Below are 24,619 nucleotides of genomic sequence, written 5' to 3'. Positions count from 1 at the left end.
TGGGGTGAAAATTGCAAAAAACACAGTTGATGGACAGAATGCAGAACAATGTCTTACATTCCCCCCTGTACAAAGATCTGGGCCTAAATCCATCGTTTTTTTGCTCTCCACATCACCCTAGGGCAGACACTGGCTATATGCAAATCAGCCTTGACCCTGTGCCTTATGGGAACAGTCCAGCCCGAACTACCAAGCCATGTCTTTCACAGACCGGAATCAAGCATCCAAGGACCGGTTTCTGGCTATCAGCCTTCTTCAGCCTGGATAGCTTGACTCCAGTGATGTGGAGAGCCTGGGACTCACATCTGAGCATATCCAGCCCACTCGGGGTGAAAATTGCAAAAAACACAGTTGATGGACAGAATGCAGAACAATGTCTTACACTCACCCCAGTACAAAGATCTGGGCCTAAATCCATCGTTTTTTTGCTCTCCACACCACCCTAGGTCAGACACTGGCTATATGCAAATCAGCCTTGACCCTGTGTCTTATGGGAACAGTCCAGCCCGAACTACCAAGCCATGTCTTTCCTAGACCGGAATCAAGCATGTAAGGACCGGTTTCTGGCTATCAGCCTTCTTCAGCCTGGATAGCTTGACTCCAGTGATGTGGAGAGCCTGGGACTCACGTCTGAGCATACCCAGCCCACGATGTGGTGAAAATTGCAAAAAACACAGTTGATGGACAGAATGCAGAACAATGTCTTACATTTACCCCAGTACAAAGATCGGGGCCTAAATCCATTGTTTTTTTTCTCTCCACACGACCCTAGGTCAGACACTGGCTATATGCAAATCAGCCTTGACCCTGTGCCTTATGGGAACAGTCCAGCCCGAACTACCAAGCCATGTCTTTCCCAGACCGGAATCAAGCATCCAAGGACCGGTTTCTGGCTATCAGCCTTCCTCAGCCTGGATAGCTTGACTCCAGTGATGTGGAGAGCCTGGGACTCACGTCTGAGCATACCCAGCCCACTCGGGGTGAAAATTGCAAAAAACACAGTTGATGGACAGAATGCAGAACAATGTCTTACACTCACCCCAGTACAAAGATCTGGGCCTAAATCCATCGTTTTTTTTGCTCTCCACACCCCCCTAGGTCAGACACTGGCTATATGCAAATCAGCCTTGACCCTGTGCCTTATGGGAACAGTCCAGCCCGAACTACCAAGCCATGTCTTTCCCAGACCGGAATCAAGCATCCAAGGACCGGTTTCTGGCTATCAGCCTTCTTCAGCCTGGATAGCTTGACTCCAGTGATGTGGAGAGCCTGGGACTCACGTCTGAGCATACCCAGCCCACTCGGGGTGAAAATTGCAAAAAACACAGTTGATGGACAGAATGCAGAACAATGTCTTACATTTACCCCAGTACAAAAATCTGGGCCTAAAACCATTGTTTTTTTTCTCTCCACACGACCCTAGGTCATACACTGGCTATATGCAAATCAGCCTTGACCCTGTGCCTTATGGGAACAGTCCAGCCCGAACTACCAAGCCATGTCTTTCCCAGACCGGAATCAAGCATCCAAGGACCGGTTTCTGGCTATCAGCCTTCCTCAGCCTGGATAGCTTGACTCCAGTGATGTGGAGAGCCTGGGACTCACGTCTGAGCATACCCAGCCCACTCGGGGTGAAAATTGCAAAAAACACAGTTGATGAACAGAATGCAGAACAATGTCTTACATTCACCCCAGTACAAAGATCTGGGCCTAAATCCATCGTTTTTTTGCTCTCCACGCCACCCTAGGTCAGACACTGGCTATATGCAAATCAGCCTTGACCATGTGCCTTATGGGTACAGTCCAGCCCGAACTACTAAGCCATGTCTTTCCCAGACATGAATCAAGCATCCAAGGACCGGTGTCTGGCTATCAGCCTTCTTCAGCCTGGATAGCTTGACTCCAGTGATGTGGAGAGCCTGGGACTCACGTCTGAGCATACCCAGCCCACTTGGGGTGAAAATTGCAAAAAACACAGTTGATGGACAGAATGCAGAACAATGTCTTACATACACCCCAGTACAAAGATCTGGGCCTAAATCCAACATTTTTTTGCTCTCCACACCACCCTAAGTCAGACACTGGCTATATGCAAATCAGCCTTGACCCTGTGCCTTATGGGTACAGTCCAGCCCGAACTACCAAGCCATGTCTTTCCCAGACCGGAATCAAGCATCCAAGGACCGGTTTTTGGCTATCAGCCTTCTTCAGCCTGGATAGCTTGACTCCAGTGATGTGGAGAGCCTGGGACTCACGTCTGAGCATACCCAGCCCACGATGGGGTGAAAATTACAAAAAACACAGTTGATGGACTGAATACAGAACAATGTCTTACATTTACCCCAGTACAAAGATCTGGGCCTAAAGCCATCGTTTTTTTGCTCTCCACACCACCCTAGATCAGACACTGGCTATATGCAATCAGCCTTGACCCTGTGCCTTATGGGAACAGTCCAGCCGGAACTACCAAGCCATGTCTTTCCCAGACTGGAATCAAGCATCCAAGGACCGGTTTCTTGCTATCAGCCTTCTTCAGCCTGGATAGCTTGACTCCAGTGATGTGGAGAGCTGGGACTCACGTCTGAGCATACCCAGCCCACTTGGGGTGAAAATTGCAAAAAACACAGTTGATGGACAGAATGCAGAACAATGTCTTACATTCACCCCAGTACAAAGATCTGGGGCTAAATCCATCATGTTTTTTCTCTCCACACCACCCTAGGTCAGACACTGGCTATATGCAAATAAGCCTTGACCCTGTGCCTTATGGGAACAGTCCAGCCCGAACTACCAAGCCATGTCTTTCCCAGACCGGAATCAAGCATCCAAGGACTGGTTTCTGGCTATCAGCCTTCTTCAGCCTGGATAGCTTGACTCCAGTGATTTGGAGAGCCTGGGACTCACGTCTGAGCATACCCAGCCCACTCGGGGTGAAAATTGCAAAAAACACAGTTGATGGACAGAATGCAGAACAATGTCTTACATTCACAACAGTACAAATTTCTGGGCCTAAATCCAAGGACCGGTTTCTGGCTATCAGCCTTCTTCAGCCTGGATAGCTTAAAGGGGCGCTGTTGGTTTCTATTTATTTATTTATTTATTGGCATTTATAAAGCGCAGCATATACCCTAGGGTGTCTTGGCGCTGATTAATTTGCCAGCTAGATGTTAAGCTGCCTGCTCAGAACACTGTTCTATACCAAGAACTTATTTATTGAACAGCCAAGTTTTCAATTTTTTGTGGAATTGGAGTAGTGTGGGACATGCTCTAATGTCCTGGGGTAGAGTATTCCACAGTTTGGAAGCTGCTACCACAAACCGTCGGTCTCCCCACATCACAGTTTTGGTGCGGGGTACCATTAGTTGGTTGCCGTTGGTAGAACGCAAATGGCGTATAGGTTGATAAGGATGTAGATGGTCTTTAAGGAACTGCGGGCCCTGTTTATTTAGTGCTTTGTAAACAATGCACTGTGATTTAAATCTAGCTCTGTTCTGGATCGACAGCCAGTGTAGTTTAGGAATGGCGTCAGAGAGAGGAGCAAACTTAGGAATTCCCAGAATAAGACGTGCTGCTGCATTCTGTATGGTCTGCAGTTTTTTTATAACTCTAACTTGGGAATTGATAAAAAGCCCATTGCAGTAGTCTAGAGATGTAAGGACTAGTGAGCTCACCAGAGTTTTAATGGCGGTAGTAGGAAGATAAGGACTCATCTTTCGAATCATGCGTAGTTTGTGATGGGCTATAGAGGCCACTTTGCTAGCATGGTCCATGAAGTTTAAATGGTTATCAAAGAGTATCCCTAAGTTCCTTACTTTAGTCACCGGATTGGGGGGGGGTACCAAAAGTTTGGGACCACCACGAGGCAGGCCATTCTGGTGAGAGTTGTCTAAAAATCATTACCTCGGTTTTTTCCGAGTTAAGTTTTAGGCAATTCGCTGCCATCCAGTCACCTAGTTCCGTCAGTCCTCTCTGGAATCTTTTAGCTACCTCCTCTCCATCACCTCTTATAGCCATCACCAATTGAGTGTCGTCCTCGTAGGAGGTTAGGCTCATCCCATGTGCCTTGATGACATTGGCCAGGTCCGACACATAGATATTAAAAAGTGTCGGACTCAGGGATGAGCCTTGAGGTACCCCACACGGTTGTGACAGTTTAGCAGATTGGTAAGGCCCAAGAGTGACGGACCGCGTTCTCTCAGAGAGAAAGGAGGCAAAGAGAGCTCTTGCCGTGGAGGAGATGCCCATTTTTCCGACACAGTCGACCAAAATACTATGGTCGACCGTGTCGAAAGCTGCTGAAAGGTCCAGCAGGACCAACACCGCTGTACCGCCTTAGTCTCTTATTATTCTTATATCTTCGGATGCTTTAATAAGGGCGGTTTCAGTCCCATGGTATTTCCTAAAACCATACTGAGTGTCATCTAACTTCTTATGGATTTCTATGTACTCAGTTAATTGTATGTTCATGGTCTTTTCCACCACTTTGGCCATGAACGGGAGACTGGCAATGGGTCGATAGTTTTTTAGTTCTGACTTGTCGGCTCCTGGTTTTCTTTAACAGTGGTTTGAGCAGAGTGGTTTTAAGATTAAGGGGATATATCCCTGAGAGCAGGTTGGAATTGCAGACTTGTGTCAGGACTGGTATGATCGAGTCCATCACCGGTAAGAGCGCCGAAAGTGGGCAAGGATCCAGCTTGGATCCAGCTTTGATTGTCGACACAATTTTTAGTACCTGATCTTCTGTCAGTGGTAGAAAGTCAGTGAAGGATGAAGTTACTGTCTGTTTTGAGTCCTCCTGACTAATATTGGGAACCTTAGTGTGCGTGATTTTGGCCAAAAAAGGTTGATAGATATCATCCACCTTCTTGAAAAAGAAGTCAGCCAGGGCATCACACATGTCTTGGGTTTGAGGTGGGGTCAGATCAGGGGTATTGCCCGAGAGCACTTTAGTTATGTCATATAATTTTTTGCTAGAGTTCTTTGCCTGCTCAATTTGCATCATGTAGTACTCTTTTTTTGCCTTTATAATCATGGCTTTGTATGTTGCCAAAGCATCCTTGTATTTAGTTTTACTTGTTGGATTATAAGTCTTTCTCCATTGTCTTTCCCAGTATCTGTTCTGTTGTTTTTGTGCTTTTAGTTCATCTGTGTACCATGGTGCGGTAGGGGTGGACCTGTTCTTCGATAATTTAAATAAGTGGGGGCTAAAGAGTTCATGGCATGTCCCAACCAGTCGTGGAGTTGTATGACCAGGTTGGGGTTAGCCGAGATTAGCGGGCAAGTATCATCCAAGTGGTTTTTTAGGTCCAGCTGGTTGACATTGTGCCAAGCTTTAAAGGATATGGACTGGGGAAGAGAAATAGCTGTAACTGGTCTTTTATCCATGGCCAAGGTACAGAAAACCGCATAATGGTCTGTCCATGGCAGCGGAAGGATGTCGCGTACATGGAGCCCCTGGGCACTTGAGAATATAGCATCTAAAATGTGTCCAGCTTGGTGAGTAGGTGAAGTAACCAGCTGATGTAACCCCAGGACTTCCATATCCGCGATGAGAGCTTGAGTCTCCTTGTGGTTATTATCGTCTAGGTGGAAGTTCAGGTCACCTAATACTGTGATCAAGTCCTCTAATGCTAAAGACTCCAAGTGTGTACTAATACTCGTTAAGAAGCCAGTTTTGACTCCTGGGGGCCTATATATAAGAAGACCTTTAAAGTTAAATTGTTGGCTAAGTTTAATAGAAAACATCATGGCCTCGCACGAGGTATCATGTATTTGAGTCACCATTACCTCCAGATTTTCTCTGGCTATAATGGCGATCCCTCCACCTTTCTGTCTAGGTCTATCTTTCTGTCTAGGTCTAAGCACTAGAAAGTGACTAATTTTTAGAAATTCATATCTCTGGGTCCCTACAGTGGATTATTTTCATTTCGGTGTCATTTAAAAGATAAAAATATTACCTATTTTTATAAATTGATGCCCTGGGGCATGGCAGTTCAGAGGCCAGCAGATTTTCTGCACTAGCATGTGAGCAGTGCTGAAGCCTGAGCTCAGTTTAAAAGCAACACTGGTGGCCAGGATAGATTTTAAACCTTAAATTGTGCCCAAACTCAACTTTGGGGGTAGGGGACCTTAAAAATGAAAAACCTACCATGTTTTTGCATATTAGGGACCCCCAGGGTCACCCCTAGGTATCCCAGGGGTGGGGGTGTCAGTTATCTATAAGGAGCGCCCTTATAAAATGAGTTTTTATATGCCTGGGTAAAGGGACATTTTACATTTCACTCCCCACATTGTATTAAAGAGCTGCTCAAATTCGACTTTGATGCTAGAAGAATTGGGTAAGGATGATCTGCAATATTTCTGCAGATTCAAAACCCCTGAAGTCTTCCCTAGTTGCACAGGGGGTGGGGGTCCTGTAGAAATTAGGGAAATACTTATTAAATATGGTTTTATAAGCCCTTGTTCTTGAAAAGTGGCCGAGTCATTTTCCCCATTACAAACCCCATGGCCCATAGGTTAACATGGTAGGAAGTGATTAATTAATAAATATTGATAGGAGAGGACTAGCCAGACCATTCTAAGACTTCCCAGAATGGTAGTAGTAAATCCAACAATATTATATTGTTGAATTTCTCCTAAATTGTACATACAAGAAGTTATGAGACTTTGTTTGTAAGTCCAAATTCAGCCTTTCAGTGGTCCGCCCTGATTGGTCAGAGTTAAGTGGATTAGCCAGGCTGCTGGGAGGTCAGTGTGCTGGTCTATAGGAATTTCAGGCCAGGAGGTGGCATCGTAAACTATGCTCTTCAAAGGCAGAAGGGAGGCCTGGGTTTCAGTCCACTCTGACAGTCTTGACCAGAGTCAGGGCTAGGCTTAAGGAAGGTATGTGCAGTTGGTAGGGGGAGAGTCCATGGAAATAAGCAATCCCAGGGGGTGTGTTTAGCCAGCTCTTACCTCCTTGCTGGAAAATGAGCCATCATGGATTTGGAAGAATGATGCACTCTGGGACAAAATAATGCCGCACTCTACAGGATGTGGTCATATCTATGAGGAGTTGCCCTGCTCTCATTGGTCAGAAGTGACCTGGTGCTTGACCCAGAGAATTTTGAATAAGTATCTGAGAGGGGCAGAGCCCTCCAGATCTGCTGCTTGAAACTGAATGAAGCAAGAAGTGCCCGGCTGGAATGATTTTGCTGTGCAAGGAACTCTAAGTCCTGATCTATGAAGACTGCACCATCTGAAATTATAGCCCTGTGGATTACCTTGCTGCCAAAGGACTAAGAGTGGACTCCCTGCAAGCTACAGGTTAACAGAGCTCCCCTGGACAGCCCCACACAGAATTCAAAGCCTGGAGTACCAGAGGATTTGTAAGGGTTTTGTTCAAGTGGATTGCGGAATTTAAGTTTCACACTTTCAAGGACCTTCTTGGAGATTCCAGAACCTTGGATTGTGTGTTGGATACTTTGGGACCCGCAAGCAGAACGCCAGGAAGGTGTTCTAACTGGACCCCGCTTGCTGAAGAAGGCGGCCCACTACAGTGATGAGAATTCTTCAGAACAATTTATAAAGGTGTGTCCTTGACAGAGAAAACAAAATGACTTAAAGGGGCGCTGTTGGTTTCTAAGCACTAGAAAGTGACTATATTTAAAAATTCATATCTCTGGTTCCCTACAGTGGATTATTTTCGTTTTGGTGTCATTTAAAAGATAAAAATATTACCTATGTTTATAAATTGGTGTTGGATTTTTATTTTGTGTTGTGTCTTAATTATTTACTAAAATGGTGTTTTTAAATGCTTTGCATACCTGTCTTTGAAGTTCAGCCGGTCTGCTCGCAGCCACGTTACCAACGGTTGAGCAAGGAATAATTTTCTAAGACCTATGCTGAGTATCATGTGTTAGTGGCCTTATTGCCAGTGGCAGACCTACATTTGCCCCTACCAATACCCACTTTCCAGCATCCTCCTTGTCCATATTTCTGCCAAGTCATTGTTATAATCAAAAAATAAGGTTTCGATTGTTCTTTAGCAGTTTTTTTTTACTTGTGTCCTTCAAATTGTCACTTCAGGATTGATTCTTATGCTCACAACGTGGTCATACAAATTTTTGGCACTCGTCTACACTTCGGGCCACGCTGACCTTTACCCATGCTGTACAGGCACAGGCTGCTTGCACTTCTCTCGAGCACAGTCGCACATGCGTAGATCACCCCAGTTTCGGAGTCTCGCACACCTCCATTTTATAACAGGTTCCTTGGGCCATAATGGGAATTATTATAGAAACAAACACAGTTAAACGTCAGATCTCGAAGTATAGCCCTTCAGTTTACCTCCCCCCATTCTAAGGTAACCCTGTTAGTTATTACTTAGCAATTTAGCGACAATTAGGCGTGGTTTTCTTACCATTCTCCATAATTTCTGCCACAATAAAACAATCAAAAAGCATATACACATAGATTTTCGTTAGATTATGACATTTGAGTACCAGATTAGTATACCAATTTCACTTAATTAGTAGGTTAAGATTCGCAACACAAGCAAATTAGTATCCCACGTGTATTTGTGTGTATGCATTCTATTCTACGTTGGTTAATTTGAAAACCATACGATTAATACATATTACTGTTATGGGAAAGAGATTTTGAGAGGGGTATACAAAGATTTTTGTTTTCACCCTTGCTCCATCACGCCCAGGAGGGAAATACAATAGGCAGGTGTACACGGGCAACGACGAGGGTCCCAGTATGCATTAAAGAAGAGCTCTTACAAATGGAGGTATCATGATAGTGGGATTAATGACAACGAGCAAGTGAGCCTATCCATCTTAGGGTAAGAATTCTTTCATAAGGAATCGTTTCGCTTCCAACTTGAAAGCCTTCATTGAAGAGATTCCAAAGATATGGATTTATCTTCCAGTGAAGGAGAATTCCACATCTTTGGTGCAGCGCCGGAGAAAGCTCGGTGACAAGTTCTTTTTTTGTTAAGGATAAGTGGTTTCAAGAGGAAGGTAGTGGCACTTCTTGAGGCACTTAAACCACAGCATAGCTCAAGTGTTTGCGCAAGGTACCTGGGAGTATTGAAGTGAAGGGCTTTGTGCGCCATAATGGCAATCTTTAACTGAATTTGTGATTTGTTCGTCAGCCAAATGAGAGATTTTAGGACTGGGGATATATGTTCATTTCGTTCGGTGCCTGTGACCAGTCTAGCCGCCACGTTCAGTGATGACCTTAGTGGAGGCAGGGTGTATTTGGGAAGGCTACAGAGGGTAGCACTGCCATAGTCTAGCCTTGGCAAGACAAGTGCTTGGACCACCTGCTTGAAATCATTAAGTGGAAGGAAAGGTTTGATATTTCTGAGTGACCTCAACAAATGGTTTGCTCCCTTACATACAATGCTGATTTGATTTTTCATATTCAGGTGCTTGTCCATGGTGACTCCGAGAGATTTGGCTGAGTCTATGATGAGAGGAGTGCAATTGAAAGCAGTGAGGTGACTCAGCCATGGGTCTAGCTTGGGGATGCGGTTTGGAGGGGAGATGAGCATCAATTCTGTTTTGGAAGTGTTAAGCATGAGATGGTTCTCAGTTAACCAGTGTTGAGTAGACGTTAGGGTAGTGTTGAGGGTGATGATTGTTTCTAGGAATGAGATTTTCAAATAGAGTTGCGCGTTATCCACATACATGTGGAAGCGAATGATCATGGAGTTTAATGAGTTAGCAAGAGGTTCCAGGAAAAGGTTGTAGAGGATAGGAGATAGAGCGGACCCTTGGGGGACCCCTATGATTACAGGAGAGGGCTGGGAGAGAGAGTGGTTTGCCTTGACTCTTTGTGATCTGTGATGTAGGAAAGACGAGAACCATTTTTGGGTGCTGTTGGGGCCTGCCCATGTAGGTGGGGGCCATTTTGAGGCCTGGTCCAGGCAGGGCCTGGCCATGTGGCTGGGGGTCAAGGGGCCATTTTGAAGCCAGGCAGTGTGCTCAGGCCTGCACCCAGTTTGCCTTGCTTTCATCCATTAGGCCAGGGGTGCTCAGTGGTGCATGGACCAAGTCTTTCCGTGAGGTGTCTTGAATTTAAACATCATTGAGGGCATGGATAGCATTGGATTGTGGTGATTTTTGTGTGTTTTTCGACTTTTTGGGGTGGTGTTGGGGCCTTGCTATGTGGGTGGGAGCCATTTTGAGGCCTGGTCCAGGCAGGGCCTGGCCATGTGGCTGGGGGTCAAGGGCCCATTTTGAAGCCAGGCAGTGTGCTCAGGCCTGCACCCATTTTGCCTTGCTTTCATCCATTATGCCCAGGGGTACTCAGTGGTGCCTGGACCAAGTCTTTCTGTGGGGTGCCTTGAATTTAAAATACAATGATAAAATGGCCCTTCCCTGAAAGAATGAAGACCATTATCAAAAAGTGAATAGGAATGATTGGCTACAACTCAAAGAAAAGGTTAAAAGAATGCTAGATTTGGCTAGAGAAGACAATGTAATCTGTGATGAAGAATTTAAATTCCTCTATAATACTAATCCTATGGTACCAGCACTATATGGATTACCCAAAGTCCACAACAACTTAACAGATCCACCAATGAGGCCTATCATCTCTAGCATTGGCTCGTTAACTGAGCCACTTAGCAAATATGCAGACATCTTCCTGCAACCATATGTCACTAAACAAAAGGCGTATATTAAGGATAGTGCAGCCATTATTCAAAAAGTAGAGGGTCTACCTTTTAATCCAGAAACCCTGTTCTTAGTGACCCTCGATATCGAGGCACTTACACAAACATACCACTGGACAGTACAATCAAGATGATAGAATCACTTCTAGGCACCAGTGATAGAGACCTGAACCCACAATAAATCTTTATTATTGACTGTGTAACGACAGTATTAAAAAACAATATTTTCTTATTTAACAAAGATTTTTTTAGACAAGTGAAAGGTACCAGTATGGGAGCTACTTGTGCTCCCAGCCTGGCTTGTTTGTACGTAGCACAGATCGAGGACATTCACATATTCAATTTCATGGCTCCTTTTTTTGAAAACATATCTGAATGGTCTCGTTATATTGATGATGTTTATTTTATTTGGTCGGGACCAATGGAAATGTTGAATGGATTTATATCATGGCTGAACCTAGGGGATGCCAATCTTAGATTCACATCACATTTTGACAATAATCAGTGTGAAGTTTTAGACATTATAATTAAACATGATAATGGCATGCTACAGGTAGAACTATTTACGAAAAAAACAGATAGGAATACTATGCTCCATTACACCAGTTACCACCCCCCATGTCAAAAAGACAATATTCCTTTCGGGCAATTCCTCAGACTAAAGTGCAATTGTACACAAATTAAGGATTTTGAGAGACATGCAAAGATTCTCACTGAGAAATTCACCAAGAGAGGATACCCTAAACGCATGGTAAAACATTCATACAAAAGAGCCAAATACTATAACAGGGATAACCTCTTCCAAAAAAAAACAGAGGCGAGATCAAAAAGAGAAACCTTTAATTTTTGTTACTAACTTTAGTTCAATAAGTAACAAAATAAAAAATATAATAAACAGTAATTGGCATATGGTGACAAACAAAAATAAAGAAAAACTCCCTAAACCTATGTTTGCCTTCAGACTAAATCAAACAATTAGAAACCGCCTAGTACACACATATAGAGAGGATACTGAAAAATTACAATTAAGTATTAATAATGTGCCCCCCCCAACAGGGACCTTTCCCTGTGGGAACTGTTCAAACTGTGAGAATGTCATCAAAGGGGATTGCATCAATCATAATAACTCGACAAATAGAGTTAAATCTTTTATCAACTGCAGATCAAAAAATATGATATATTTTATCAGATGCCTGTTCAATGTAGTATAGAGGGGAAACCTCTTGTGAAATTCGTTTGCGAATCAATGAACATAAATCTGCTATTCGCACTAACAAAAGAGGGGCACCATTAACAGAACACTGGAAGGAAGCGATGATCTAACTTGGTGTGGGCTAGAAATCATTCAGATGAACAATAGGGGTGGCAACATAGACTTAAAAAGGAAGAAACAGGAGCAATTCTTCATGTCCCGCTTCAATTCAGTAAGAAAAGGCTTAAACAATAGAGAAGATTGGGAACGTATCCTATAAAGTCTACTAACCTGCTCAGGGTGACTGAGAGTGGATATCTTCTGCAATAGCAATACTAAAAAGAATTACATTTGGGGATAGGAAAGTATTAATTTAAGCTAATATACTTCCTCCTTGAATATTGGTGACTGAGAGTGGACACCTTTTATATTATCAAAACTTAAAAACGTAAAAGAATTAAAACTAGGGATATGAAAGCATTGACTTAAGCTAATATTCATCCTCTTTGAATATTGGTCACCCCTCATAATAAGTACAAAAGGGTGTATAGCAAATCATAGTCTAACTCTGCCCATTGCCGGCAAGTGCAACAATAAAGTTGGTTGATGAACTTTAATTACGTTTTTAGAAAAACTATTAACTATTCTCAACTATAAGTGTAATAGTGTCCAACAAGGGTTTTAGTTTTATGGTGTATAAAACAAGAATACTGACCGAAACAAATCTTTAAGAAGCCTGCCGATTAAAATAATATTAGTCTAACTAGAAAACTACTGGAGTAGTTCTCAGCACCCCCGTAATAACGCGAGATCGGACGCGTGCTGAAAGCCATCCGATCTTATTCGATCACAATATGACACTCGTGAGAAGTGTATTCGAATAAGGAAGAAGGGACAACTATTTAATAAACAGAACCTATTTGAGCAGTTTCTAAATCATCTATGCTCTCGGCCCAGTTTATTAATTTAATACAATTTCCAGATGAATTTATTTTACGTATGGGCCATAATGGAAAGACCCAAAATAAAAATAATAATAAGCAGGAGATATTGCTTAATACTTTTAAAATAAATTCATGAGAGAACGGATTGTATAAATATAAAATATAAATTAAAAAGACATCAAACTAATACAGTAGTTCTTGATAAACGTCGTTCCGGAACTGACGTAATGATGAGAGGAAGTCACGTCCAAACTTCTCGAGGACATTACAAGATTTGCTAGCCCGCGTTTCCGTGAGGATATAAAGATACCTTGCTTCACGAGCCCACTATCTTATTACGAACAAACGAGTGACAAGCGGAGCAGGGAGGCCGGTTCTTACGATATAGGTAAGTGAACGCCAGGGACTATTGAGCGCAGCTAGAGACACAGGAGTAAATCTCCTCACTCTCAGATACTACAACCATCCCCCTAATACCTTTATAACATTACCATATAGACATAGAAACCAATAGAATAGCGAACTATTTTTGAAAGGGTGTTTTGAACATAATAAGAATACAAACTAGCACAGTGCACAATTGTCTATTTTTAATGGTAATAAAGATACGGAAACTAGCATTATTAAGCCGATAACTGCAACCTTAGAAACCACTTTAGAGATTAAAGCGTAGCTCGTGGTGTATACAATAATGTCTCAAAGAAGACTATATGGAAATAAAAATCTGGCCTCCATTGCTCTATTACTATATACGAGGTTGTGCCAGCAATACAACAAATATAGGTAGTACACATAAGGGACTAGAGAAATTATGTTATCTAGTTATCGCCGTGAGACAAATTAAAATTTAATATGAGGCGTGCCCAGGACATAGGTTGATAACACTCTATACAAACTAACTATTCCCTAAAAAATGAATCCCTTGGAGTATAAATTTGAAATTGAAGAGTTTAGCTCTACTCTCATGCGTATTTATTTTTGCCCCATATAGCTGGTTAATTAAATTATACCATCTAAAGAAGACGAAACATAAACAAGAAAGTAGCGGGATTATCAGGACATCCTGTCACGCACATATCCCAAGGTTTAAATCCAGAACAATGGGTAAGTTGATTTAAAGGTCATCCGTATAATAAATGAAAAAAGTACAATCAGGACCTATAGATAAAACTTATTTATTCATTTTTAAACAGTGATGAATTGTTAATCACCAGTCTTCGGGGGCTCCCTTGTCCTCAAAAGAGAACATGTATATCAAGAAAATTGAAGGTAATGATTCTAATATAAAGAGATGATGAAAGCACAATATGCCAATCATTAAAAGTTGAGATAACAGATTGGTAATCATGTATTTAATGGGGTTTATAATTTGGAAATCATAACCAGAGTACTGCAAATCAGCAGAGACAACTAACCCAACGAAGAGAAGATGGGTAGAATATGAAACAACCCCCAAATTGACAATGGAGGTAGAATAAATCCTCTTTTTAATAAGGTACGCATACCGGAAATCTATTTTCTCGATACGATAAGTTAATGTGTGTCTCAAATAGTTTTCTGTAGACTTATAATGCCTCCACAATAATTAAAACCTTGAATCATCTGTGTCTATTGATAGAGAGTGCCGAAAAGTGTCCAATAGTACTGCTAATATTATGTGTAGACAATGTTTAGTGTAAATAATGTATGTTAGTGGAATAAATAATGTTAAAAATAGATGTACAAATTTCATGTAACTAATTGTATGTTTCTTTTATTAATTAGAATTTTGTCCTGATGAAGGTGTTAATACAAATACCGAAACGCTGCGTTGACAACTTGCATTTTTATTGCTCCTTGTGTGGATTGACACACTTTTAACTTTTTATCTTTATTGTATGGCACTTTTCTGGTGCAAAATATTGTTTTATATGAATAAATTGTACAATGTTTCTTCATTTTGTTGTGATTCTTGTTATCATTTTTTAAAAATAATTCTATCATATGTAAAAATTTTGCACTGATGGGTTCTTGAGTAATTAGTGGATGCCTAAATAGCTACTTGAGTAATTAGTGGATGCCTAAATAGTTTCTTTCTAACTTGAATATATAGGGACTTGTTCCTTTTTATACACTTCTCCTTGACCCTAATTGGATCTATAAGGAGAACTCCTTGCTTTTTGGTATTTGTCTTGAATTTAAATATCATTGAGGGCATGGATGGCATTGGATTGTGGTGATTTTTATGTGCTTTTCGACTTTTGGGGGTGTTGTTGGGGCCTGGCCATGTGGGTGGGGGCCATTTTGAGGCCTGGTACAGGCAGGGCCTGGCCATGTGGTGGGGGCCAAGGGGCCATTTTGAAGGCAGGCAGTGTGCTCAGGCCTGCACTCAGTTTGCCTTGTTTTCGTCCATTATGCCCAGGGGTACTCAGTGGTGCATGGACAAAGTCTTTCTGTGGGGTGTCTTGAATGTGAACATCATTGAGGGCATGGATGGCATTGGATTGTGGTGATTTTTGTGTGTTTTTCGACTATTTGGGGTGTTTAACTGATGTTCCTCTGGCTTCCATTGCTTTTAGGTGCACAAGAGAACCACCAGTGCCGGGAAGAAGTCCTGCAGCGGTGTGTGCAGCACAACATCACGTGACATCACGTGTGGCCACAGACAAGACAACTCTGCAACTCGTGCAACTGCGGCCTGCTGTTCTGACATCTGAAGAAGATGGGCCCAAAGAAAGGTGGCCGTAGCTCCTCTAACAAGAAAGTTGCCAGTGCCACTGCCAGTAAGAAGGAGCAGAAGAAGCAAGTGGCGCCACTTACGAAGGAGACTGGCGTGCCGACAGACACCTATTTTGGGGAAAACAAAACTACGCCTGCAGCAGCGGTGTCCGCCGGGGACCAAGCTAGGAGCAGCACCTGCGCTTCATTGGTCTTAGGGCCTAAGCCCATGAGTGCCGCAGAGACAGCCACTTTTATTGCTCTTTCACCATCGACCAGTGATGTTGGCGTTGACTCATCGAAAAGTAGCAACCAAACAACGCAGGGTGTAACTTATCTGACGAGTGTTCAACCACAGCTGCAACGACAACCACAGGTGCAACAAGGAGAGGGGCAAGGAGTGGCGCAAGGAGAGGCGTAAGTAGTGGCACAAGGAGAGGTGCAAGGAGAGGCGCAAGGAGATTTGCATGGTGAGGCGCAAGTAGTGGCGCAAGTAGAGGCGCAAGTAGAGGTGCAAGGAGAGGCGCAAGGAGAGGCGCAAGGGGAGGCGCATGGAGAGGCACAACTCCCCACAATACTTGTTTCTCCAGAAGTAGGGGCACATCAGGAAATTGAGATTCATGCGGAGGTATCAGCCGAGCAAGCCACTCCTCCTGATGATCCATTGTCTTCCAGATCACCAGCAAGGAAAAGGTCAAGGAGGGCTAGTACAAGTTCTTCTTCAAGCCCCTTCCTTCTGATTATCTAGATCTTGATTGGCACCCACCAATGCAGTCTGAAAGGGAGGCACTCCATGAGCCGACAAAGCTAGGTAAAAGGAAGGTTCCCTCAAGGCTTTCAGTTATGGGTGATGACGAAGAAGTAGAAATGGTGTGTTCTGCTGCTGATGAACAGTCTGACGATGACGACCCAGTCATCACAGTCCTCGCCCCAGCGGGCATGCAACAGGCAGACATTTTTACCCTATCCTGAAATGCTGCTGTGCAGGATGTGTGTGGCGTGGCACCACTGGTACCACCACCAACACAGGTAACTACTACACCAACATGACCTACAGCTTCCATATTTTCTCGTCAGAAGGGCCGTCAGGGACCTCCATCCAGCTCGACCTCCATTACCTCAAGTAGTGGTGCTGTAAGTGCACAACAGAGTCAAATTCCACCACGCACATCCTCCACTTCATCTGGCATTGAAAGTAGCACCTCCACCACCACCAGAAATCTCAACTCCCCAGTTTGGGACTTCTTTAGTATTAGCAAATAGGCGGAAAACCTAGTCATTTTTCGATTTGTAAACAAGTAGTTAGTCGGGGTAAGCTTGGTACCAACTATGGTACCGGAGGCCAGAGAGGTCATCTCCAAAAACACCACATTATCCAGTGGGAGGCGCACCTAAGTAACATCCGGAAAGCCAAAAGTACACATCCAAATGTATCCATTGATATTGCATCTGATGACGAGGAGCTGATCGTGCAGGGGGGAGGTGAAGAAGCGAGAGACATTTTTTTCTGTCATACACAGTACACCTGGCAGCAGCACTGCAGTGGTAGCACTCACACCCTCTACCCCAGCAACACTAGGAGTCACAGTAAGAGTCTGGTAGAGACACCAATGCGAAAAAGTACATCAATGAGCCTAACTGGGTTGAAGAAGTCTGGATCCTCATCACATATGAAAAAGGTCCAGACCACCATTAAAAGCATGTTTTGGTCGGAGGCACCATTTGAACGCAACCACCCAATGGCACGTCTGTATAATGCAATGCTGGCTAAAATGTTAGCGCTGGACCTTCTCCCTTTTTCTTTCGTGGAAGGGGTGGGTTTTCTAGAATTTGTGGCAAGAGTCTGCCCTAAATGGGAGGTTCGTAGCCGGTCCTATTTTGCCAGAGTTGCGGTTTCAGCACTACATCACGATGTGCTGGACGTGATTGGAGAGCAAGGAGAGGCACATGGAGAGGCACAACTGCCCTCAATGCTTGTTTCTCCAGAAGTAGGGGCATATCCGGAAATCGAGATTCATGCGGAGGTCTCAGACGAGCAAGCCACTCCTCCTGATGATCCATTGTCTTCCAGATCCCAGCAAGGAAAAGGTCAAGGAGGGCTAGTACAAGTTCTTCTTCAATCCCCCTTTCTTCTGATTATCTAGATCTTGATTGGCTCCCACCAATGCAGTCTGAAAGGGAGGCACTCCATGAGCCAACAAAGCTAGGTAAAAGGAATGTTCCGGCAAGGCTTTCAGTTATGGGTGATGACGAAGAAGTAGAAGTGGTGTATTCTGCTGCTGATGAACAGTCTGACGATGACGACCCAGTCATCACAGTCGTCACTCCAGCCCCAGCGGGCATGCAACAGACAGATATTTTTACCCTATCCTGAAATGATGCTGTGCAGGATGTGTGTGGCGTGGCACCACTGGTACCACCACCAACACAGGTAACTACTACACCAACACGACCTACAGCTTCCATATTTTCTCGTCAGAAGGGCCGTCAGGGACCTCCATCCAGCTCGACCTCCATTACCTCAAGTAGTGGTGCTGTAAGTGCACAACAGAGTCAAATTCCACCACGCCCATCCTCCACTTCATCTGGCATTGAAAGTAGCACCTCCACCACCACCAGAAATCTCAACTCCCCAGTTTGGGACTTCTTTAGTATTAGCAAATAGGCGGAAAACCTAGTAATTTTTTCGATTTGTAAACAAGTAGTTAGTCGGGGTAAGCTTGGTACCAACTATGGAACCGGAGGCCAAAGCGGTCATCTCCAAAAACACCACATTATCCAGTGGGAGGCGCACCTAAGTAACATCCAGAAAGCCAAAAGTACAAATCCAAATGTATCCATTGATATTGCATCTGAGGACGAGGAGCTGATTGTGCAGGGGGGAGGTGAAGAAGCTAGAGACATTTTTTCTGGCACACACAGTACCCCTGGCAGCAGCACTGCAGTGGTAGCACTCACACCCTCTACCCCAGCAACACTAGGAGGCAGAGTAAGAGTCTGGTAGAGACACCAATGCGAAAAAGTACATCAATGAGCCTAAATGGGTTGAAGAAGTCTGGATCCTCATCACATATGAAAAAGGTCCAGACCACCATTAAAAGCATGTTTTGGTCGGAGGCGCCATTTGAACGCAACCACCCAATGGCACGTCTGTATAATGCAATGCCTTTAGTCACAAATAGTGCGAGTTCATAATTAATTTAAGTTCCGCCCGAGCTGTTCTCATTTCAGAAACAAAATCCCTTGCTGGCCCAATCTACCTTTCACTTCTCTGCCCAAGCCCGCAAGGGTATATTGGGTTGCTCACCTTTTAATATATTCATCCAGGAGGTGGCAACACGTTGGAACTCAACCTTCTACATGCTTGAGCGTCTGTTTGATCAGTACTTGGTAATAAATGAGTATGTCTTTCACGCATGAGGTGCTCCTATGAAAGGCATGAGGCTAGAGGTGGATGAATGGGACCTAGTTAAAAGCCTGACAGACATGCTTCGTCCTTTTGAGGTGTTCACGTGTGAAGTCAGAAGGGAGAACTGTACTTTGGGCAAAGCTATCCCATTGTTGCGCATGCTAGAGCACCAACTGAAGGTGGTGTCTTCAACGTTCCGAGTTGATGCTGAAAAATAAGACGCATATCAGTTGGCGGAGAGCTTATTAAGCTGCCTAGTTGACAATGAAAGGCTTAAAGCAATACATTCAGAACAACATTACATATGTGCCACTAGTCTGGATCCACGGTACAAAAAGGCACTGGCCAGCAAAACATTCATTCCTTTTTATGAAGCAGATGTTTCCAAGTACAAACATTGGCTAGCTCTGTCAGCCACTCGGTTCGAAAAAGAGCGGCAGGAAATTGAAGGAACTACCACAAGTACTACTGAAGCAGCAGGCCATCCGCTGTCAAGCTCCACTTCTGTGGCCGAAGGCAGTCACTTTCCCTCATAGCCGTTACCGACAGCAGAAACCGTATCATCATCATCACCTGCACCAGGCCCAGCCATATTATTGTCAGACGCGGATTGGATAACTCATCATGGGTTTGCTCGTTCCAGTGTTGATGCAAAGGCAACAGATGGTACGCAAAGTGAAGCACCCATAGAGGACCTTCAGTGGATGGTGCAGGCCTGTCTGGATGACCCAACAGAGGTCTTCTTTGAACAGAACCCATTGGTGTATTGGTATGGGAAAATGCCTCAATGGCCACTGATCACCAAGCTGACTATAAATTATTTGGCTTGCCCACTCACAAGCGTGTCTTCTGAACGTGTTTTCAGTGCTGCTGGTGCCATTGTAACTTCAAAAAGGACCCGCCCCTCGCCCAAAAATGGGGAGAGGTTAACACTGATCAAGATGAATCAGCACTTCATACCACCAGATTACAAAATACGTGAATCCACGCAGGAAGAAGGACACCGATTTAGGTGACGAAAGTTCTTCTCTGTTAGCTGACCTACTCCAGGTTCAATTCACAGAGTTTGAGGACGAGCTCTACTTCCCTGACACCTAGGCTTCAAATACTTACTTTTTTTATCCTTATTCACTTTTATTTTTGTGTATCTTTCTTTGTTTTGCAACTTTTAGCACAACAAAACTCAAATCACAACAAATCCATCAGCAGCACTGTCTTCATCTTATTTCCATATTGAAGGTGACGCTGTCTGCATTCCTGAAGTTCACAACTCAATCATGCTCCTCTATCCTCCTCCTCCATACTCCCCCTATCCATTTGTTTCCCTCACGGCAGATGGACGGATTACACAGAATCAAGAAACTGTTGCTTTGCTGACTGTTACTTCTGAAATTAATACAAGAGGCTGCCCTGTGGCCCTTCACTTAAGAATAAGATGCTGACAAAAAGTGGAACAGGTAATGAATGATGAGATGGCATGCAGTGGTCAACACTGGCTGTCTGGCTCTGATGAAAGCAATTGCTGTTTGTTTGTTGTGCATGAAATGAATCCTATGTGTTCTGTTATTATTTAATCTTTTACACACTAAATGTAACTCACGTCTACTCTGTTTTTTACCTTGTTTAATGCAAATTGTACTTCTACTGCTGGGGCCACTACGTTGCATTTTTTAATATGGAAAATATCCTTGAACTCACTGTGTGTAGACTGTGACTGCATGAACAAAATTGAGTTTGCCACAATACCATGATGATGATGATGAGTCCTGATGATCAAAGTTACATAATATCTTTACAGTCACTCACTGGGATGGATGGATCATCATCGTCGGTTTACGGAAGAACTATGGCCATTTCGTGAGTGGCAAACAGGTAAAAAGGTCAACAACAACCACAGCAGAACTACATGTCTGTCTAGTTGGGGTATGGAGTGGTCGAGCCAGTGTAGTGTTGAAATGCCAGAGTCCGGACAGCAGTTCATGTAAAATTGCGGCTATGTGGCTTGCTGTATAAAATTAGATCTACTTTGTCTGTCTGTGTCAAAGAGGTATGCTAAATGGAGGTTGGTTCACTCAGTGGTGCCTGCCTTGACTGTCTGCATGGCCCTGGCCTGCTGTGTGCTAATTATTATCCTTGAAAAGGAGACTCAGAGTACGCACTTTAGAAATGATGCTTGTATGTAATACTGTCACCTCTGAAAGTGAAAGTGTTATTTTTGCACTACACACCGTACCTTTTATTCTTCCTCTGGGGTGTTTTAATATCCCTTCCTGTTTTTTCATCGACAATTACAGGCCGTCTTTTACCCTGTGCGATGGGAAAAACATTAACTCAGGCTTACCATAGCAATCCGCAATTCCGCATCCGCCAGGCAGGCAGTAGACAGTATGTCTGGTCAGCAAGATTGATCGACGAAGCGTCAGATGGAATGGAGGAGTACCGCGAATAAGAGGAATGACTGGATGCATGCAACTTCCCAAATTGAACAGGACAACTACAACATACAGTTACAGTATCCTCTTCACTTCTCCTTATCTTTTAAATAATGTTATTGTTGTGAACTTCTATGAGTGTGACTCTGTGCGTTTGCTCTCTGCTTCAAATTCATCCCTACAGCTATTTGATAAGTGATAAGTTTCTTTGCTATTTTTAAAACTAATTTAATGTACTAATAAGTGTTTATTCTCTCTGAGGGCAGATAGGCAAGTGAAATTGCCTAATTACTGCAACCCTGTATTGTCAAATTGTTTATTCATAGTTAGTAAGTTGTAGTAAGTACTACTTTTCAGTAACCTAACCATCCATTTAGCAAACAACTTCATGCATGCACTTCATTTATGTCCCTTAAAAGATTTATGGATATCTTCATATCCAAAGATTTGTTTTTCTTCATTTGTTGTTTGTCCATGCTGTGTTTTTTTCTCTCTCCACAAAACTTTCCCAAAAAAACCCATTCCCATCCAATTTTCAAACCCTAACACTCTTCCCCCGGGCTGTGTGGTTTTCACTGAGGTGTGACTAAATGGCAACAATAATTCCACACACTTGCTGGGGATTATAAGGTCAAAAGCAACAGAAAATCAATTGAAAGGCAGGTCAAGGAATCCAAGGATATATTCTTATTCTGCTTGACACACACCCATGAGTATTTGCAAATCAAATCAGAATTTCATGTGCGCCATCGATTCATCATCAACAACATCCTCCTCCTACACGTGACGAATGCTTACGCTGCTGTGTCCTTTAGTACTATTTCTTGTAGTAGCCACTAGTAGTTGACTTTTGATGGAGTACTTTAGCATTGCTTAGGCTACAATTACAATTTATGGCACTGTTCTTGTGTACTGTACTATCTATCATACTGTTCTAATTCTCCTCTCAGGCCACTCAATGTTTCATTTCCTTTTTTTTCATATGCTGCTACTGCCAGTGTGTACCACTGCTACTACCACCACAACGATGACATTTCATCCGTCCAGGATTCCATAGACAACCTTAATCGCCATTTGCCATGCAGCCAGCCCTCTGCCTAGCCCTATTCTCAAACACGAATCACAGGTACGATAAGCATTTTGGGGGATGAAGAATAATGGAGTAGGAGGAGGGGAGAGACTGATGGTAGTACTAGTAAAGTAGTAGGACAATTGAATTCACTAACTCTGTCAGTGGCACTTTTGTACAAATTTGGGCGATTACTTAGACAATTTGAATCAAGCAGCCAGTTAAGTTTCAGGAAAACAAACGTACAGTTAACCCCTCCCTGCCTCCCCCACAAAACAGTAAAAATGTGTATGCTATGTTTAAGTAGAAAATAAATAATTTTTTTGACCCTAACAAAAATAAACTATCTTGCAAGACCCAACTCACCTCCCTCCCTAACCCCAACCAATGTCCATGAAATCAAATGTCCCCAAAAGTCCAAAAATCCCAACGCCCAATTCCCACCCCCCCAAAAGTCTTTAAAAAAGGGGCAAGGGGCAGTCTCTCTACTTTCGCCGGCGGTGTCCTCCTGTGGCCAGGTGGTCACACAGCTCTCTGCCTCGCCACCTCCTGCTCAAGGTAGGTCACTCGCAGGGTCAATCGGTGCATACGTGCCTTGCAGGTACTGTGGGGGCAGCTGTTGTTTTCGTTACTCGGCGGGGGCGGGTGGCTGCCAGACCCCGGCGCCATACCGCTCGAGTATTGCGCTGGCTGTATGACCCAGGGGCAGAGGAGGAGGATGCAGCTGTCGTGGATGTTGACTGCGAGTCATCCTCCTCCTCTTGAGCCACCAGCTGCCGATATTCGGCGACAATTGCCTCCAGCTTCCAGTGCAAGACCCGGATAGCCAACTCCTTCCTTGTTAGTTTAGAAGGAGTATCGATATGAAGAAAGAAAAACATACTGTAACCAATACTCTGTAAGATTAACACAAAATAATTCAACAGAAAGTTGTGTCACAGTAGCACTAGCAACTTGCAAGCACAGTACATAACATTTGTGGCATGTATCTATCTAACCTCCCACTTCGTCGGCCTCTGCTCTAACATTAGTGGGAGTTTCAGGAATTCTACTAGCACTATATGGACTCACTACATTAGACTCAGACAGTACACCAGTCTTCTTCTTCTCTCTTGTTTAGCGAAATTAGTACGTAAACTAAGCGCAGTCAGCTTGCACCCAAGAAAAACAGAAACAAGCCATGATGACACAGACTTGCGTTACTGTTACCAGTCCAGTACATGCAGGTGGTGAAGCTCTTACTTTTCTATTTCAGGTGGCACTTGCCATACTCTGTTACAAGGGCTACTGCTCAATTAATTTAACTTTCACCCTGCTCTGCCCCTGACTACTACAAAAGGAAAATGAAGAAGATAAATAATGTGATCATCTATCCCTTCACAGGATATTTGCTTATGTAAGGGATGACTTTAGGTGCTTTGTTTTTAATGATTGAGTGACACTGATAGGCCACACATGACAGAGTTGTAAAAAAATTATTAACAGAGGTAGTGAGTGGTCCCCGTAATCGCCGGAGGAAGGCACTTGTGAGTTGTGACTTGATAATGTGAACTATACAATATAGATACACAAATATGCTGTGCTTGCAAACTACTGTTAGTCAAGGGAGTATTCTGAAAAATTACAACTTCTACTTTCCTCTGCTTTTCTACTCTGGCACGGACGTGCAGTGTTACATGCTCTTCAAAGTAACACTCTTCATCCAGTAACCGTCTACTCTGTCTACATACACCTATGCTATCTATGAGGAAGATACCATCCAGGCATCCATCCATTCAAAATAAATGTCAATCATTCTTCTTATTGTCTCAACTGGACAAACCTTACTTTTTCTCACCGAAAAACACCCTTTTTATTTTATTTTGTAAACCGCCAGCCATGCATCAATCCTTGACTTGCATTTGAATTTGAACCAAAAGATATATTGCGCACACATACAGTTTCTGTTTCACCCACCCAGGCAGTCCTCTTTTCTTTCTCCTTCCATCCACCCTTGCTTCAGCCTTCAACCGGCCATGCATCAGATTCCCAGCCACCAGTGCATGCATTCAAAAACACGTATCATTCTTTGCCAGTCATTAATTTAACTTGCTCGTCCTTCCTTACAGCCTTCTTTCCCTTTTCGTTCATCCCATCCATCAAGTTCATCTCTGATCTGACTTGGCTTCTCGATAAAACTTTCACAGCTGAGTTGAAGTCAAATTTAGAGG

The sequence above is a fragment of the Lissotriton vulgaris genome, chromosome 1_1 (genome assembly GCF_964263255.1).
Source record: "Lissotriton vulgaris chromosome 1_1, aLisVul1.2, whole genome shotgun sequence".
In the NCBI taxonomy this organism is placed as follows: domain Eukaryota; kingdom Metazoa; phylum Chordata; class Amphibia; order Caudata; family Salamandridae; genus Lissotriton; species Lissotriton vulgaris.
Note: the sequence above shows the minus strand (reverse complement) of the source record.